The following is a 19,867-nucleotide window of genomic DNA, read 5'->3' on the forward strand; positions in this document are numbered from 1 at the left end:
TGCTTTAGATACACGAGTCCGAGTGGCCCGGCCTGGCCCTATTCATATATAAAAAATGAAGTTCCTATAGGTATAACAGAGACCAAACCAGTAACACTAGAGAACCCACGACACACAGTACACGTTACTACTTTAGTCGGTTCACTTTTCACAAAGTTTGGTCCTCTGTTTGCGTGTTCTTTCTTTTGCTTTGATGGAGTCCTTTGAACTGATTCTTCATTGCGTGAGCTTAACAACACCGATTTAAGGGGACAAATCCATTCCATTCATCCAAAAGAGAAGGGAAAGGACCTACATCTTTGCATATGAGTTCAACTTGGAGATGAAAGTCTTCATTTTGGGACAGTAAAGTAAAATCAAGCTCGTGAGCTCATTATCCTAGATTAGGTAGGATAAGCTAGTAGGATCCCTTTTCGATGTTCCCATGCTCCTCTTGCACGGCAATATGAGAGATAAAATGGTGCATTTGGTTGGACTTTTGGAAAAAGTCTTAGGGAAAATGTAAAAAACTTTAAGTCAAAGGAGTTTTGTAAATTGTGAATTGCGTTTGCTTAATTGTAATCAAAAAGTTATTTGTGAAGTACCTTTGAGCAAAATAATGTATGGAGAAATTTATATTTATAAAGGACTTTTGTGATTAAAAAAAGGAAAAGAAAATAGTTGGCTGGTAAAGGGTAAGCAGCCGCTGGCGATTGAAATCTAATGCTAGCGACTGAGATCGCTTTGTCAAACTCATCATCACAACATTTTCTCCTCCACTTCATCTCAACCACCATCTTCTTCTCCACCATCTCTCTTCTTGAGGACCACGAAGAAGCAAAAGCTCGGAGGTCCAGCACCTCCCCATTGCCCTCAGCCGCTACCCCAAGGCCAGGCTCTCGACCTCTCCCTTTGCCCCCGTGTCACTGATGCCTCTCTCACTATCGTCACCGCCACCCGTGGGGACTCCATTAGCTACCTCGACCTGTCCAAGTGCCGCGAGGTTGTTGGGTCGTGGCGGCTCAGGAGACCTAGATCTAGGTCTTCATGCCTTGCGACCACTACGAGGGGGCCATCAATCTAGGTCGGGCGACCCCCTACGAGTTGCGGCGGCCTAGATCTAGGTCAGTGCAACCTAGATATGAGTCGTGACGACCTAGAAGGCGACCTCCGCAGGTCATCACGTCGCACCATGCGACCACAGTGAGGGGGCTGTTGATCTGTGTTGGATGACCCCTATGAGTCACGGCAACCCAAATTTGGGTCACGGCGACTCAAATCTGACTTGCGGTGACCTAGAGGGCGACCTTCGCTAGTCGCCACACCATGCGACCACAACGAGAGGGCCGCCAATCTAGGTCGAGCGATCCCTCCCAAGTTGCAACGACCCAGGTCTGGGTCGTTGACCTGTGGAGGTTGCTTGACCCTCCAGCAACAGTCGCTTAGGTTGCTGCGTCTATGCTAGCATCTTTGAGCCATCATTGATCCCTTGCAGCTTGAGGAAGATGAATAGTGTCACAAAATGAGGGTAAAAATGAAAAAATAAAAAGTTGATGATGACAGTTTTGAGGGAACAAAAAAAGATTGTACAATATGATATGGGCATACCGAGAAAGCTAAAAACCTAAAGCAACCTCTTACTTGTCTTGGGCTTTCAGCTTTTTAAAGGTGCGTTTAGTAACATTTCTGTTTAAAAATTGTTCCCGTAACAAAAATAGAAAAAACTATTTTTATTTTTGTTCTGGGGGAACAATTTTTTAACAGAAGAATTCGTTTGGTAACTACATAAAATTTCTGTTTATAGAATAAAAAAAAGAAACACGTTTGGTAAACTTGCATAATTTTTTTGTTTATTTTAATTTAATATTTTTATTTTATTTTTGCTTTTTTTTTTTCTCTTTGGCCGTTGCCGGCTCTGTTGTTGTGGCTGGCGACCGGCTAGGCGACATTCGACAAGCTCGATGGAGGCCAGCCTGGCCCCGGTGAGGCTCAATAAGCCATCAGTGAGGCTCGGCCTTGCCCAGGTGGCGCCAGGTCGGCCTCACCCTGGCTTGGCGAGGCCCGGCCTCTTGCCGGCTAGGGAGGCCGAGCCTTGTCGTGGTCGCGCGAGGCTCGGCCTCACCGGGCCATCGCCAAGCGATGCCGTCCTAGAGGTGGCTCGATGAGGCCGAGCCTCGCCGATGGCTAGGCGAGCTCGGCCTTGCCGAGGGCCGGTGACGCTTCCGTGAGATTGCTAGCCATGGCCGAGGTTGACGACCGACCAAAGAAAAAAAAGAAAAAAGAAGAAGAAAAAGGAGAAAAAAAGAAATAAGTTGTGTGTTTTTGTTATTTTGTTTATTCAAAAAGTGTTCTCGGGAACAAGAAACAAGTTTTCAGAAACAAAAAGAAAAATTTTGATTTTGAACAAAAGCGTAAACAAATACGTTTCTGTTCTTTTTTTTGTTCTCCGAAACAAAAAAAAAACAGAAATAGTGTTCCAAGGAACCAAAAAAGAACATAAACAAACAGGCCCTAAATGCTCACTTTTCCTCATAGAAGTTTGTAAATTTTTTGCCACACATCCAATATTTAGCTTAAAGGGCTTTGAGTGTCTAAAGTCCTTTTGAAATGCTACTCACCCAAGACTCTCGTGTACTTATCTCACTAGATCGAAGGCATCGGAGAGTGTGTCTCGCTTACTTATTTCACTACATCGAAGGCACCGGAGAGTGCGTTTCAGGCTTCGCCAGGTCTCGAAAGCCTCGCCTTTGACCCTCGGGAAGGCTGAATGAGGTTGTCATTGTTTATTCGTTTGACATCGCAGAGAGAATTGATATGAACTGTGTTAAGTACGAAATGTTCGAAGTCGCCCAAAACATCTAATTCCTTATGTCAAAGTTTCTAGGTGTACTCACCCTTATAATTTCATCCGAGGATGTGGGGAACACGTTTCTCTCGAGTAACTGGACAACTTCACTCAGTACATGTACATTTTGAACGGCCTGAATTCTCTTCCTTTTTTTTTCACCCGTTGTTCTTCTTTTCCATTTACCCTTCTCTTCCCTCCACACCCTCTGGCCAAGCTGCTCCACCGTCGTGTCTCCGCGTCGCCAAAACCTCGAGTCGCCATTCTCCTTCCGAGCAGCATGGCCCCACTGATTGCGTTACCTTCTTTTCCCTACTCTCTCTCTCTCTTGGAAAGACCACCACCACCACCACCACCACCACCACCACCACCACCGTGTCGGGGTGATCGCGTCTAAATCTCAAGTAACAGTAGCTAATGTCGCTGTGGCCGTTGTCCCCTTGCTACCCCCTCTCTCTCACTTATCAGATAAAAAAGAAAGACCGCCTCGGGAGCCATCATCTATGAAAGTCATCGTCCTCACATTGAGAGTTATTTGATACACACTTTTAAAAGCGTTTGACTCAATCACCTACATATCATCATTTATATACTGTAAAATTGTTTGACTCGATCAATATAATTCTAATAAATACATAGCAAGTGATGTCTTTTTCTAGAGACTATTACATGACACCTTGATCCGATAGCCAGTTTCCAATATTTAGAAAATCTTTGTTTTTGTTCGTCATCAGAATGGGCTCGCTACTGCTTCAGCTCTATCCACAGCTTTCTTTGCCTGAAAAGAAAGGAAAAAGGTTGCAAGAGTATTAAAGATGTACAGAATCAATCCATTTGCATAGGAGAGAGCTTAGTGGGGGTCAATTACCTCCTGATTCCAGTTGGTACATGCATTCACTGTGATAAGTGCCATGACTTGTACAGAGAGTCCGCATATGATCCCCATCCATAAACCCTGTTTCAAGATCAATAACTTGGACATCACGGATGTTGAACAAACCAGTATTTGCATGCAAAACTGTGTACAGAGATTCATACCATCCCTCCAAAATGGAAACCAAACGCAAACAGTACGGCACAAGGAATCGCCACACCATAAGCCCCGAGGTTTATCCAAGCGCAGAGATTCTGCCATCCACATCCTCTTGCGGACCCTGTGATCAATCATCATCATAATCTGTGCTAAGGACTTAAAATTTAATCTGGACAACATGTGAAAAGGTTAAGAGAACAACAATTCCCATGCTATTTGTAATCAGGAGATCTGAGATATGCACGAGACAATCCTAAACTGGCTCATAGAGAGAAATATATCTACTAGCTGCTAATAAAATCTGAATTAGGACCTGAAAGGACACACTGGAACCCGTCCAAGAAATCGGAGAGAGCAAGAAGCGGCATCATTTTGGCAACGTATTCAATAACTTCCTCTTCATTGCTGTACAGCTTCCCCCAAACATAGCGTACCAAAATCGTCACGATTCCAATTATTGCACCCTCTGTGACCGCGATGGCCATCATAACTCGCAATGCCAAGCGCGCACCTGCAGCATGGCCTGCACCTAATTCGTTCGACACTCTAGTACTGCATGAAATAAACAGACTCTTAGAAGTCTTACATATTAACATTTTTCATTTTTGTCCAGATGTATGACCTGGGATCAACCATAGATATTTATATTTTATCTGGTTCTGGATAGATAAACAGATAATCAAACATTTGGCAGTCAACGCTACTGTCTCCATCTGTACCACAGCATCAAGAGTACTGTGAGACTTGTCCTCCCAGAATCCGTTTGGAAATGCATCTTAGAGAAGGTGATGCCCAGCAAGATTGGTTCTCTTCTTCTCTTTTTGTTTCTGAATCATAACATACTGCACAAGCGAAGCGAAAGACACAACAAACCTGATTGTTCCACCAAGACCGACAGAGATCATGTAGACAATCCAACAAGTATTGAGGCTGCAAAAAAAAAAAGGAATGTATTTCTGAACTTTTCATTCCATGAAAAAAGACTGTCCCGGTTATGCTTCTTCTAGTTGCTCAGCGAATTTTAATTCATACCTTATTGATAGCACAGATGTCTCTAGTTTTGGATTTGGCAGAAGACCCGATAGAAGAACAACCATCTCGAAGGACCAATACTCGAAACTGACAAGAAAGTAATCAAGAGACAAGTGAAGTGAGTACACCAAATCAATGCTAGGACTCTCACTTCTGAAATTGGGGGTTAGAATTACACAATCTGATCAAGTATAGTTAAAACACTTCAAAAAGGCGAATCAACAGCTCATTGTTTCTTTTTATCATAAAAGTTGGCATCTCATTAACAAATACGAGCACAATTAGGTACTCACCAAATCATTGTTGCTGAAGGAACAGCAAGCTTCACAAAGCTAACAATGTCATGCAAGGCCTCTGTCCTGAAACCGGTCCAAGTCTTGATGCAAGTGGGAGAGAATTTCACATAAATCGCCAGCAGAATCACATTGTTCCAATTTGAAATTGTGTTAGCCAAAGCAGCTCCTCTGTTTCCTAGCCCAAGCTTAAAGATGAAGAGCCAACAGAAGACCATGTGAAGAGAGGCAGTAACCAAAGAGCCCAGCACCATAGGTAAGACGTTATTCTGCGTCTGCAAGAACCGGTTCAGACATATGAGGAGGCCATATGCGAATAGACTTGGGATCATCCAACGGTTGAAAATTCCCGCTTCCGTGGAAATCTCGGCGTCTTGGCCAAAAGCTCTGAGAATGTCGGAGGTGTAGAGCCATACGACTGCAAGAGGGATGCTTACGCATAGTAGCGTAAGCATAGCTCGTTGCGTGTAAACTCAAGCATGTGATACTGCTTGGCTCCATAGGCTTGGCCACACAATGTCTCCAACGCACTTCCCATTCCTAACTATCGTCAGGCATTTTCGCTACAACAAATTAGCTCGCGAACCAAAATGCACAAATCTAAGTTAACACAACCTACAAATTATGCTCAAAGTATAGTCGACCTCTGCAGATTTAACAAGTTATTTCCACAAGCGGCATCAGCCATGGAAATTCAACACTGGAGAAGCACAATTTATCTATAGAGACAAGGATAGCGAAACCTAGGAGATAAGTCTCGGAACTTCTACGATTCAGCACCCAATCGCCATCTCGAGGCAAGCCAATCAAACTTCTTTTCCTTTTGAATCCGCCTAATGCTATGGTAAAGTTCTGTTTGTTTACCTAAAAACACTCTCTGTTGCGATATGTTGATTCACTTCACGTCTTGCTCCATTTTTGTGTCTTGTGCTGAGTTATCATCTCCTTCAGTACACATTTTCCTCAATTACTTTGTCTATTCCTCTCTTTTAACTAGCGATACCACTATCAGAGACGATGACATGACGACGACGACGATGACAAGAACAACTAACTGCTATGAACTGATAGGAACATGAATGTTGCCATGGATGGAGAGTCATACTAGGACGCTGAAGCCGGTGACTGAAGCGAAGGAAGTGGCCATGGACGCGCCGGAGAGATGGAGCTCCCCGAGGTGGCCCACGAACATGACGGAGATCACCTGTATGCAGTACTGCAGCAGGCTCACTCCGATCAGCGGCCCCGACAGCCATGCCTGCTTCTTCACTTCTTCGAATATGATCGCGCGGCTCTCGTCTCCTATTCGAGCCAAGCCGAGAGAAGATTTTTCGCCACCGCCACCATCGCCGCCGTCGTCGCGTTCGTGGTCGTGATCTCGGTTTTGGATCAGAGGGGATTCGAGGAGAGCCGCTTCATGGATCTCTCGATCTCCGCCTCTTCCTCCCATTCTTTCTGGGAAGCCGCCAACGAGAGAAGGTTGACAGGTTTGACTTGGCATGGGTTTTGGCCTCATTCCCTTTTTTGGTTTATTCACGTAGGCTCGTTCGCAAATTATTAGCAAGCAAACAAAAGTTCCGGCTTAATTACCAAAAAGTCCTAAACATATTACGTTTGTATCAAATTAACCCTAAATTTTTCAATTTGACCAATTTAATCATGTACATTTTGATAATTTATCATGATAATCAATCCGACTAATTTTGGTTAAAAATTGTTGATGTAATGCCGGCCGTTTTATGTGACACGACCGACATTGGTGTAAACTATTTTTTTAATTTCTTATTTATTTTATTTTCTTTTACTTCCTTTTCTTTTTTTCGCTTTTTCATTGTGGCCAACGAACTTTTTGTGGGGTCGCGGCCCTCACCTGAATCTAGGCGAGGCCATTGCACTTGCAAGGCTAGCCTTGCCCATATATGGGCAAGCGTCAGCCCTTGCTGAAGCTTGTTGCACATGGTAAAAAAGAAAGAAAAAAGAAGGAAAAGAGAAAAAAGGAAAATTTTAAAAATTAAAAAAAAATTGTCCACATCGGTGCTAGTTATATTACATAGCATGATAAGTGTTCACATAAATGATTTTCGATCAAAATTGATCGGATAAATTAGTGTGGGAAAACGTAAAAGGGTTTAAGATTAAATGGATTAAATTAAATGGTTTATAACTGAATTAGTATAAATATAATAAATTTAAGATTTTTTTTTATAATTTCTCCTGAAAATTTTCGCTCTCCATCAAATGAATATGATTTAATAAGACAACAGATTGCTATCAATGACATCAATTTTACTTGAGTTTAAATTGAATTAATACATATACAATGGGTTTAATGTTTTTACATTTTTGTTCTTTATACATTTCACTAGCGCGGCACATTATTTATATCTCATTAGAGTAGTCCCGAAAGCCTAGTTAGAACTCAAGCCTAAGTCGATCTTAGACTAATGATCACTTTTGATTATTGTGTCAAATCGAGTAAATTTAGGCTCCAGCTGTCGTAATTTATTCTACCTCTAATTAAGCTCGAACTTAGAAAGTTCAAGCTCGGTTGAGCCGTAGAAAGGATTCTCCAATTCGATATAGTTTTTTTTTTTTTTTTTTATGCACTATCATACAGTGATAATTATATATATTTTGTCTTCATAATTGCATCAGCATGAGAAGAGAAGAAATGTGAGAATTAACAGTATTGCCGGTGTTCATATCAATGGTTTCCTATCAAAATTGGTTAGATGGACTTAATGGGCAAGAAGTGAAAATGTTTAGGACTAAATAAGCAAAATTAAAAATTTTAGGACTGAATTAGCAAAATTAAAAAGTTTATGATTAAATTGGCAAAAACGCAATAGGTTTGGACTTTTTGGACAATTTTTCACCTTGCACACCAGTCCACAAGGCAAAGTTGTGTGAGGGTATCAATCACCTAATCATCATCCTTTTTGTTTTCATGTCCCAGGGGGCCGTCATAGAGCAATCTCCTTTTGCCGGCCTTCTCATGACCGTGACAGCCGACTATAATATGGAGAATTGATCAGAATCGTCTTAAGTAAGAGATGATTGTTGAAAACCCGGGTAGATCGAAAACCCGGACTGGCCGGCCCGGATCGGCCCTATTTTTTCAGACTTTGGTTGGACTGGGCCGGGCCACTGGGCCCAAAATATTCCCTTTTTTTTTACCGTTCGGGTGGTTTCAGTTTTTCGTGCTTTAGATACACGACTCCGAGTGGCCCGGCCTGGCCCTATTCATATATAAAAACTGAAGTTCCTATAGGTATAACAGAGACCAAACCAGTAACACTAGAGAACCCACGACACACAGTACACGTTACTGCTGTAGTCGGTTCACTTTTCACAAAAATTTGTCCTCTGTTTGTGTGTTCTTTCTTTTGCTTTTGATGGAGTCCTTTGAACTGATTCTTCATTGCGTGAGCTTAACAACACCGATTTAAGGGGACAAATGCATTCCATTCATCCAAAAGAGAAGGGAAAGGACCTACATCTTTGCATGTGAGTTCAACTTGGAGATGAAAGTCTTCATTTTGGGACAGTAAAGTAAAATCAAGCTCGTGAGCTCATTATTCTAAATTAGGACAAGTTAGTAGGATCCCTTTTCGATGTTCCCATGCTCCTCTTGCACGGCAATATGAGAGAGATAAAATGATGCATTTGGTTGGACTTTTGAAAAAAGCTGTAGGAAAAATGTAAAAAACTTTAAGTTAAAGGAGTTTTGTAAATTGTGAATTGCGTTTGGTTAATTGTAATCAAAAAGTCATTTGTGAAGTATCTTTGGGCAAAATAATGTATGGAGAAATTTCTATTTATAAAGGTCTTTTGTGATTAAACAAGGAAAAAAAAATAGTCAGTTGGCAAAGGGTAGGTAGTCGCTGGCTATTGAAATCTAATGCTAGCGATTGAGATCGCATTGTCAAACTCATCATCACAACATTTTCTCCTCCTCTTCATCTCAACCACCTTCTCTCTTCTTGAGGACCACGAAGAAGCAAAAGCTCGGAGGTCCAGCACCTCCCCACTGCCCTCAGCCGCTACCCCAAGGCTAGGCCCTCGACCTCTCCCTTTGCCCTCGTGTCACTGATGCCTCTCTCACTATTGTCACCGACTCCCGTGGGGACTCCATCAACTACCTTGACCTCTCCAAGTGTCGCGAGGTTGCTGGGTCGTGGTGGCTCAGGAGACCAAGATCTGGGTCGCCACGCCTTGCGACCACGGCGAGGGGGCCATCGATCTAGGTCAAGCAACCCCCTGCGAGTTGTGGCGGCCTAGATCTGGGTCAGTGCGACCCAGATCTGAGTCGTGACGACCTAGAAGGCAACCTCCGCAAGTCGCCGTGTCGCACCGTGCAACCACGGTGAGGGGGCTGTTGATCTGGGTTTGATGACCCCATACGAGTTGCGGCGACCCAGATCTGGGTCGCGGAGACTCAAATTTGAGTTGCGGTGACCTAGAAGGCAACCTCCGCGGGTTGCCGCACCATGCGACCACAGCACGGGGGCCGCCGATTTGGGTCGCCGACCTGCGGAGGTTGCTTGACCCTCCAGCGAGGGTCGCTTAGGTTGCTGCGTCTATGCTAGCATCTCTTGAGCCATCATCAATCCCTCAGAGCTCGGGGAAGATGAATAGTGTCACAAAATGAGGGTAAAAACGAAAAAAATAAAAAGTCGACGAGGACAGTTTCGAGGGAAGAAAGAAAGATTGTACAATATGATATGGGACACCGAGAAAGCTAAAATCCCAAGGCAATCTTTTACTTGGCTTGGGCTTTGGATGTCTAAAGTGCTTTTCAAATGCTACTCGCCCAAGACTCTCGTGTACTTATTTCACTAGATCGAAGGCACCGGAGAGTGCGTTTCAGGCTTCGCCACGTCTCGAAAGCCTCGCCTTTGACCCTCGAGAGTAGGAATTCTGTTCTAAAGATGACGATGCTGAGGGCACAATAAAACAAGGAAAAAAAAAACACCTCAAGTAGCTATCTCCTTTCCGAGGAGCATGGACCATTGCTTACGTTACCCTCTTTTCCCTTTTCTCTCTCTCTCTCTCTCTCTCTCTCTCTCTCTTTCACCCTACCTCTCGCTCACTCAAATCAAATCGGAAAAGGATATCGTCATGAGCCATCGTCTGGGCAGTCATCATCCTCGCATTGAGGGTCATGCTCTCTCTCTCTCTCTCGCTTGCTCCAGGGAGTCATCATTGTTGCATTACCAGTTGCGCTCGTCAAATCTCTCTCTCTCTCTCTCTCTCTCTCTCTCTCTGTGACGCCACTTTTTTTTTCTATCTAACTTTCAGATTAGTGAGGTAGAGCCACGTAAGAATTTCCAGTGAAACATGAAAGACCACGTCTATTCGGCATCCAGGTCGACATTCCTATGCCAACATAGTACTTTTGAAACATTTTAATAAAGATAGACGAACAAAGAACACATTAAAAAACAGGATAATTGTCCAAAGTATTAAAGTTATTGTCAGGTGATTAATTCTCTTCCGAATTTTTCGATTAGTTTAATTCTAAATCTTTTGATGATTTATCAATATAATAATTTCTCAATCTTGATCGGAAATCACTGACGTGAACACAGCAATGCTACATGACATAACCATTGTTGACGTTAATGATTATTTCAAAAAAAAATTAAATTTTCTTTCCTTTTTTTTTCCTATTTGCCTTTGCTAATTGTTGAGTAGTAGAATATCAATGGAAATCACAAAACCAAACATAAGGTTGATAAAGAGTGGAGATTCCATGGATGGCATAGATATGTCAAAAGCTGCCGAAGTGGGAGCACCAAAAGTACCTGCATCAAGATTAGGAGAAGATAGCTCGGAAAACGAAAATTCAAGTATGTAATCTTTAGAAACTAGATTTATTGAAGAATTTGAAAAGAAAGAAATGGTAGGAAATGAGTCGAGAGGACGAATTGACAAGAGCATCTTGTGTTCCGAAAATGTACCATGACAAGAGATGCGATAGTGATTGATGATAAAATCCCAACATCTATACCTTTTTTGTGCTCGACATCACATCCAAATAAAACAACATAGACGAGCACATGTATCTTTCTTTGAGGCATAAAATTACGGTCATGGGTAAAATTATGGTCCTTGAATAATGCCCAAGCATTTAGCATGAACTTGCTCCGAGGGTACTTGATTATATGGGTGAGACGATAATTTTACTTGTGACACTTTGACGGAAGTTAACAGAGAATAAATGTGTCATGCGTATACGAATTTGGGATTTTTGTTGATCCAAATATTAATCTAGGATAAATTTATCAGAAGGATATCAGTTTGAAGTTTTTCATGTTATTAAATCATTAATTGATCAACGGGGCTTTCAAGCTAGACATTTTTTACAATATTTAATGGAAGCTAACGAAAGATATATATGTCACGTATTATTAATGTAAATTTTATGATAAAAAAATTAATTTTGGATAAATTTGTTGTTGGTGTATAATTTGGAGTTTTTGGTGATATTAACCTAATTATTTAAACACAAAGTTTCGAGAGATTGATATGTTCACATAGAGAAAATATCTAGTGGTCGCTTCTCACCAAGTCATCATCCTACGTGGAGCGCATTTTTTTTGAGTTTGGCCAGTCACCACTTGACACGTGTATTCTGACGTGCAATCACAAAAAATTAAAAATCTGCTCATCAATTCTTTCTCTCTCTTGGTCCTCCTCCAGCTAGAGTCACCTTCGCACGTCCACCGCTGACGCCCGTCAAAGCCAACATTGGTGTGCATCCAAACCAGATTATCCCTCTATCATCCTTCTTGTTAGCTTCGTCCTCACAAAAAGGAGTCCTCCATCTCCATCGTCTTTGTGGTTATCTTTGTTAGATATTGCATATAAACAAAACTTGAAGATCCCGAATTTGTCCATAACAGGTAAATTCATACAAATCCGGGATCGAATAGCGGAAACATAATATCAACTTACCTCCAGCCATTGATGAAATCTAGAAGTGGGAAACCTCCGGATCTTTGATGGATCCACACAACACAGCACAAGAAATTTGCAATGTAGAAAACACACGTCCTGTTCTACTGCTCAATCCCCTTCACAAAAACTTGATGGTGTGTTTTTCTGTATCGTTAGGGTTTGAAATGACGACCTGACGATTTTATTCCGTTGGTTACGTTACGGTATCTCCCATCAAGACCATTATGGTAATGTAATAACGGACAAATATCACTTAATACACGTGGGTAATTAAGGGCAATAATTGGAATTAATATAGGGAATCAATTGGGAATTTATTGAGAATGGAATATTGGAATCATAATAAAATATATTAATATTTTAACATTCTCCCACTTGATCCCAATATTCCTTCAAATGAGTTATTAACCCAAACCCACAAAACTTCATACTGAAATAAAACACATGAATCACGGCGATGAGTCCTCTTAGAGCGAGTATTGTCTTCCGTGTATCACAATGTATTTCATCAGTCCATATGTGATCAAATAACTTAATGAATAAACCTTATGTTTACTCCAGGTCAAACGTAATTATTTTTCTCATAATAACTGAATGTATACAACTGTATTGAGAAAAACATTATAAATGAATAAAAGTCTCATAAATTCTTCCATATAAAGAAAAATTTACATAATTGGACCAATGCCCATTCTAGAAACATGATCTTTATAACTCATTGGCGGCATGCCTTTAGTTAAAGAATCAGCTATCATCAATCCAGTACTTATGTGTTCTATGACCACTTTCTTCTCTTTAACACGTTCTCACGATGGCTAAATACTTGATGTCGATGTGCTTGCTTCGACTACCACTTTTGTGGTTCTTAGCCATAAAAACTGCAGCTGAATTGTCGCAAAATATTCTTAATGGCCTAGCAATGGAATCCATAATTCTAAGCCCGATATGAAACCTTTCAACCACACACCATGTGAGGTGGCCTCAAAACAGGAAACGAACTCTGCCTCCATAGTGGAAGTGGCAACCAAGGTTTGTTTTGCACTCCTCCAGGATACAAGCTCCGCCAGAACATAAAAATATATCCCGATGTTGATTTACGGGAATCAATGCAGCCAGCAAAGTCTGAGTCCGAGTAAGCAACTACCTCCAAGTTGTCCGTCCGTCTGTACATAAGCATGTGTCCCTTTGTTCCTTGAAGATACCTCATCACCTTCTTTGCAGCTCTCCAGTGGTCCATACCTGGATTACTTTGGTATCTTCCCAATATTCCCACAGCAAAGGCTATGTCAGGTCGAGTGCAAACCTGAGCATACATCAAGCTTCCAACAGCAGAAGCATATGGGATGTTCTTCATTTGTTCCCTTTCAAAATCATTCTTCGGGCATTGGTTTAAATTAAACCTATCACCCTTCACTATGGGTGCTATACTTGGTGAACAATCTTTCATCCGAAACCTCTCTAAGACCTTATTGATATAGGTTTCTTGAGATAGTCCTAATATACCTCGAGATCTATCTCTATGGATCTTAATGCCAATGACATAAGATGCTTCACCCATATCTTTCATATCAAAACTCTTAGAGAGAAATTGTTTCACTTCATATAACAACCCCTTGTCATTGGTTGCAAGTAAAATATCATCTACATATAGCACAAGGAAACAAATTTTGCTCCCACTGACCTTCTGGTATATACATTGATCCATGATATTCTCTTTAAAACCGAATGAAGAGATGATCTCATGGAATCTTAAGTACCATTGGCGGGATGCTTGTTTCAAGCCATATAGAGACCTCTTAAGCTTGCATACCAAATGCTCACCAGCATTAGAGAAGAATCCTTCTGGTTGTTTCATGTAAACCACTTCTTCTAATTTTCCATTGAGGAATGCCGTTTTCACATCCATTTGATGTAACTCCATATCAAAATGAGCAACCAATGCCAAAATAGTACGAAGAGAATCTTTCTTGGATACAGGAGAAAACGTCTCCGTGTAATCGATTCCCTCCCTTTGAGTAAATCCCTTGGCAACGAGTCTAGCTTTATATCTCTCTATATTGCCTGATGAATCCTTCTTAGTTTTGAAGACCCATTTACAACCAATGGCCTTTGCACCATCAGGCAATTCAACTAAATCCCAGACTTCGTTTGATGCCATAGAATTCATCTCTTCCTTCATGGCATTGTACCATAAATTAGATTTATCACAACTCATGGCTTGTGAAAACGACTCGGAGGATCACTTTCAGCTCCAACATTATAGTCAGATTCTTGTAGATACACAATGTAGTCATTAGGAATCGCTGATTTCTTCATTCTAGTAGACCTTCTTAATGCCGCATCAACATTCTCCCGAGGAGTATCTTTCTCTACTTTTGGAAGTTCAACAAAGATTCGGTAATTGCTGAACAGTTTGGTCTCTTGGATCAATATCATTTGGTTGTGGATCTTCAATGATTGGTTGCTCAGTGACCGGTTGAATGAAGGGCGCTGTAAGAAACAACCAATCCAGTATCTGAGGTGGAAGGTTGAGTATCTGAATGACCTTCTTCGTGGACAAAGTCCTTGAATTGATCGCTCCCACTAATCAGATCATTTTCAAGAAATTTAGCATTTCTTGATTCCACAAACCTAGTGGTGTGAGATGGACAATAAAATCTGTATCCTTTGGACTTTTCGGCATATCCAACGAAATACCCACTTATAGTCCTTGGATCTAACTTCTTTTCCTGTGGATTGTAGACTCTTACCTCAAATGGGCATCCCCAAACACGTACATGTCGCAAACTCGGTTTCCAACCTTTGAATAATTCAAAAGGCGTTCTTGGAACAGCCTTGGTTGGAACTCGGTTTAATATGTACATAGCTGTTTTAAGAGCCTCATTCCACAAAAACTTAGGAAGTTTGGAGTTGCTAAGCATACTCCGCACCATGTCCAATAATGTTCGGTTTCTTCTTTTCGCGACACCATTTTGGTCTGGTGAACCTGCATAGTGTATTGGGCAATAATCCCATGCTCTTCAAGAAACTTCGCAAATGGACCAGTGCTTGTCCATCTTCAAGTGTATCTACCATAGTATTCTCCACCTCTATCCGATCTCACGATCTTAATTTTCTTGTCGCATTGTTTCTCTACTTCGGTTTTAAATACCTTGAAGGCATCTAATGCTTCGTGCTTATTACGAAGCAAGTAGAGATACATGAATCGTGAATAATCGTCTATGAAAGAAATGAAGTATCTCGACCATTTGAGTCCATATCTAGACTACAAATATCTGTATGTATGATTTCTAATATTTCTATACTCCTCTTAGCACCTTTCTTTGACTTGTTGGTCTGTTTTCCCTTTATACAGTCCACACAAGTGTCATAATCAGTAAAATCTAGAGTATTAAGTACTCCATCATTTACTAGTCTCTTAATTCTATCCATGGAGATATGTCCCAACCTCCGGTGCCACAACATAGAGGAATTCTCATTCACAACACATCGTTTTATCCCAGCATTATCATGAACGTGCATCGCATTATTAACGATATTGTCTTGTAAATTAATTCGAAAGAGACCGTCGGACAAAATACCACTCCCAACAATTTTAGATTTATATGATAAACTGAATATTGAATATGATAATTCAAAGGAGTATCGCAAAAGTATAAATCATGAAACTGAAATTAAATTCTTAGAGAAACTAGAAATATAAAAGGTCATATCTATAATTAAAACAAAACCACTATTGAGAATTAATCTGCATGTTCCAATAGCTCCTACACGTGAGCGCATCTTGTTTTCCGAATAGATGCTTTGTTCACTTCCCATTAATCTCCGCTGGTTTTGAAAACCCTACAAGAAATTCGAAATGTGGATTGTTGAACCAGAATCAATCCACCAAGTGGTGTGACCCACATCAATTATATTAGATTCATAACATACACATGTGAGTTGGTTACCTTTCTTTTGGAGCCACGCCTTAAATTTGGCGCAATCCTTCTTCATGTGCCCCTTCTTTTTACGGAAGAAGCACTTGGATTCCTTCTTAATGCCAGCTTGGGAGGTAGAGACATCTTACCCTTCCCTTTTGCTTGCCTTGCCCTTTATACTTATCCCGTGTTGCCATATGAGCACTTTCTCCTTTCTCCATAAGTAGCCTCTCTTCCTCTTGAACACACATGGTCATGAGTTCATTAATTGACCACTTAGTGTTATGTGTGTTATAAGAGATCTTGAAGGGAGCATACTCTTGTGGGAGAGTATTTAGGATATAGTATACAAGAAAGGATTCGATATCCCAACCTCAAGATTCTTCAGGTGAGCTGCAATGTCCCTCATCTTCATGATGTGCTCACGCACACCTCTTACCTTTGGTAAGCTTCAATGATGAGAACTTCATAATTAGGGTCATGGCATGCGCCTTCTCTGAAGACTCAAATTGTGCATCAATGGCCTTCAGCAATTCCTTGGCATTGTTATCTTGAATGACCGAACCACGAATGCTAGAGAGTTTTGTCTTTATGTACATCACACCGAGCGGTTGGACCGCTCCCATTGAGCATAATGAGTATGCTCAACATGAGTACTACTCTCAGTAGGTTCAGGTGGTTCGTCTGACCTAAGAGCATAATCAAGATCTATGCACCCCAATTGGAGAAGAACTAATTCTCTCCATTCTTTGAAGTTATTTCCTGTAAGCTTGGGAACAATTATACCAGAACTAATCGTAGGTGGTAAAATTGTATTATAATCAAAGGAAACTTATGTATCAATATATTTGAGGCAAATAAACTTAGATCATATTTTACCAATGTAAAACATGTTTTAAAATATGAATCATATAACATCAAAAACTACCTCGTGGGTTAAGTTTCTAATTTAAATTGATTCATAATTACTTCATGATGAAACTATCAAATTATATTCCCTTCCTTAATCCCTGTGGGTAAATTAAGAAAGATAAAATAATATTTCATCCTAATTAATCACATTAATATATTGAAAATTCTGTGGGATAAAATTCATAATATTAATGTGAATAATTACAATTATTGTCTTTAACCATATGTGATCCAAAGGCTCTTAATGTATATAATTTAATATAATCAAAGATGCTGTGGCTAATCCTTAATTAATTAAATATATACGGATCACTAAACATTTAATTTTCTTCATAGAATTGCACCTTAGGGTAGAACAGTAAAATCACGTGCAAAGGGAGTAAAACTGAAATTTTGCACGCAAGGCCAGAATTGGAATTTTACTTTTAAGGGGTAAAACAGGAATTTCACGCCAAAAAGGGCAAAATTGGAATTTTGCGCGGGCAAGGGCAGAATCGCAATTTTTTATAAAGGCGGAGGGGCAAAATTGAGAATTTTGCGGGCAAGGGCAGAATCGCAATTTTCCTAAAGCGGAGGGGCAAAATGAGAAACCACAGGCGCGCGTGCAACGCACGCGTGCTTTTTCCCATTCGGGCGCGTGCAACGCACGCGCCCGCTTCAGCCACTCGGGCGCGTGCGTTCCACGCGCCCGCTGCAGCCTCTCGGGCGCGTGCGTTCCACGCGCCCGCTGCAGCCCTCTCGGGCGCGTGCCTTCCACGCGCCCGCTGCACCCCTTCGGGCGCGTGCGTTGCACGCGCCTGCTGCTGCGCTCGGGCGCGTGCGACGCACGCGCCCGAGGTCTTCTTTCGGGCTTTCTTCCGCCGCTTCTTCCGCCGCGACCGCCTCTGTTCCGCCGTCTGGGTCTCCTCCCACAGCCCATGTCCGACCAAATTGGATGATGGGTTTCGAAGAGAACGCCGGGACGAACGAATAGATTCAAGATCCGGCAAAAACGACCATATATGGACCAGAATTAAGCCAAAAAAAAAGTCTGCCCTATCAAACCCTAACCACAAAAATTCACCGCTCGATTTCTTCTGAGGATCAGTAATATGTCGAAAAAATTTATAGATTTCTCTTCCTAATGGCGGTGTGATCATTCAGATCCATTATTTCATGGGGGTAGCCCGAATTTGGTCGGAATTCTCAATTCCGATCCAAGCCATATACAAATCGAAATTTATCCACATATAATTCAATAAAATAAATTCCAAAAGGCTTCACCAAGGCAGAGATTAATAAAGGCTCTGATACCAACTGTTAGATATTGCATATAAACAAAACTTGAAGATCCCGAATTTGTCCATACAGGTAAATTCATACAAATCAGGGATCGAATAGCGGAAACATAATATCAACTTACCTCCAGCCATTGATGAAATCTAGAAGTGGAAACCTCCAGGATCTTTGATGGATCCACACAACACAGCACAAGAAATTTGCAATGTAGAAAACACACGTCCTGTTCTCTTTGCTTTCAATCCCCTTCACAAAAACTTGATGGTGTGTTTTTTCGTATCGTTAGGGTTTGAAACATGACGACGCGCGATTTTATTCCGTTAGTTACGTTAGGTATCTCCCATCAAGACCATTATGGTAATGTAATAACGGACAAATATCACTTAATACACGTGGGTAATTAAGGGCAATAATTGGAATTAATATAGGGAATCAATTGGGAATTTATTGAGAATGGAATATTGGAATCATAATAAAATATATTAATATTTTAACAATCTTTACCCATTTTTGACCTAAGCAAATGGCCAAAAATCTGGAAAAAATAGAAGTCTCTGAAAAAAAAATCCGAGGAAAAATCTATGAGACAAGGAAGGGGGCAGTGAGTCTCTCGGTTTGTCTTTTTAGCCATAAGATTTGACATTTGGAGGAGTTTACAGAATAACGTGGGTAAAAAATCAGTAGGTCTCTTGGCTTGTTCTTTTGGCCAAACGTAGAAGACATGGTTGCAAACAACTTGAGTTATAGGGAATCTGTGGAAGCTGGGTTATGGAAAATCTGGGAAGTTGGGAAAAAAAGGAAACCCAAAAACTTGAATGCTAAAGGTCTCCTTTTTTTTTCAATTGTAGCTCATAGCTAGAATAGGAAAACAAAAGAAACCCAAATTTGAATGCTAAAGTTGACTTAGAAATTTACAATCCCCTCGTGACTCCCTCTATTAGTCTTCGTCTTCGTCTTCCCGACGGCCAACTTCCAGATTTGAAACAAAGCCTCGTCTATGGCCGTGGCAAGCGAGGTCGAGATTCCGATTGTCGTTGGGCCCCGATGGAGGGTGAGAACTCAGATCACGGCTGATGTGGCGACAATGGCAAGGTGGAGGGCTTGTGCATGGAGGCTGGGGCGGAGCAAGGGCTAGAATTTAATCAAAGTGGCCAGAGCAACGGCTGCATAGGAGGAGAAAGAGAGAGAATTTTTTTAATTTGTTTTATTTATTTCCACATCCAATACATGTATTAAGTGGTGATCGATTAAACTAAGAAAAAAACTCCACGTTAGATGATGACGTGATGAGAAGTAATCATTGAAGATTTTGGACTTTACTAACATAAAAATCTTTAGGATATTATGAAAATGATAATTTTTTGTAAGTCATATATTAGAATGAACTCTATAATAATTTATGATTATTTTTTATTTAATTTTTTATAATTTAGAATAAATTATTAACCTCATAAAAAATTAAAAATTATTCCCCAATCCTCTCTTGAATATTCTCGGCCACGCGAGTTTCTCAAAACCACGTGCGTCATGGTTGACGCATTTTGCCTCCAAAGAATCCAGAAAAGGCAGAAAGCTAAAAGATATACACGATACTCCTCCGCCAAAACGACCC

At 41.0% G+C, this 19,867-nt stretch overlaps 1 pseudogene; it reads right to left on the reverse strand.

Moving 5' to 3' along the window:
- Nucleotides 1-3,324: 3,324 nt before the first annotated feature.
- Nucleotides 3,325-6,686, reverse strand: LOC104430770 (annotated as a pseudogene).
- Nucleotides 6,687-19,867: the final 13,181 nt, after the last annotated feature.

Source organism: Eucalyptus grandis, chromosome 2 (assembly GCF_016545825.1).
Source record: "Eucalyptus grandis isolate ANBG69807.140 chromosome 2, ASM1654582v1, whole genome shotgun sequence".
Classification (NCBI taxonomy): Eukaryota; Viridiplantae; Streptophyta; class Magnoliopsida; order Myrtales; family Myrtaceae; genus Eucalyptus; species Eucalyptus grandis.